This window comes from Carlito syrichta, unplaced genomic scaffold, assembly GCF_000164805.1.
Source record: "Carlito syrichta isolate Samal-C Ts95f unplaced genomic scaffold, Tarsius_syrichta-2.0.1 Scaffold307227, whole genome shotgun sequence".
NCBI classification, from domain to species: Eukaryota; Metazoa; Chordata; class Mammalia; order Primates; family Tarsiidae; genus Carlito; species Carlito syrichta.
Genome location: NW_007251323.1, coordinates 449,894 through 451,013, shown reverse-complemented (window position 1 = coordinate 451,013; position 1,120 = coordinate 449,894).

Sequence of the window (1,120 nt, the reverse complement as noted above, 5' to 3'; positions counted from 1 at the left end):
CTACCACACCTGGCTGATTTTTTTAAAATTTATTGTAGAGATGAGGTCTCGCTGCCCAGGAGGGTCTCGAACCCGCGGGCTCAGGCAATCCACTCAACTCAGCCTACCAAAGTGCTGGGATTACAGACTGAGCCACCAAACCGGCCAAAACCTGCATTTTAACAAGATCACCAGGTGATTCATTTGCACCTGTATAGGACATGTTTGTTATTTTGAAACTAAATGCTAAACAACTCCTGGCTCCCCATCTGCTTGGCAAGAGCAATGGAACTGGAGAGAGAGGAGAGGGAGAGAGGGAAGAGGGGATAGAGAGAAAAGAAGAAAGTCGGTATCAGCCAGGGACAGCTTTTAGACACCAGCAGAGGTCAGGATCATCAGACAACTCAGAAAACAGTTCATCATCTTTGGTGTCATAAAATAAATTTCTATTAAAATTCCCACCAGTAACAGACCAGTCACTAGCATTTGAGAATAAATTATAAACGGCTGGGCGCGGTGGCTTGAGCCTGTAATCCCAGCACTTTGGGAGGCCGAGGTGAGAGGATTGCCTGAGCCCACGAGTTCGAGACCAGCCTGGGCAATTTGGTGAGACCTCATCTCTACAATAAATCAAAAAATTAGCAAGGCGTGGTGATGCACGCCTATAGTCCCAGCTACTTGGAAGACTGAAGTGGCTGTGGTGGCCATGAGCGTGCCACTGCACTCCAACCTGGGCAGCAGAGTGAAACTCCGACTCAAAAAAAAAAAAGAAACTATAAACATATCGAAATATTTGAGGCCAGGCGCTGTGGCTCACATCTGTAATCCTAGCACTTTGGGCGGCTTGGGTTGCAGGATTGCTTGAGCCCAGGAGTTTGAGACCAGCCTAGGCAACATAGTGAGACCTCGTCTCTACAAAAAAATCAAAAAAGTAACGGCGTGGTGGTGCTCGCCTGTAGTCCCAGCTACTCAGGAGGCTGAGGCAGAAGGATAGCTGAAGCAGGGTAACCAGCACAGGTTAGACACAAATAGATTTCCAACAGGTAGGTTTTAGGGAGAATTCTGACATGTTTAAAATTACATTTTGCCGGGCTCGGTGGTTCAGCCTGTAATCCCGCACCTTTGGGAGGCTGAGGTGAGT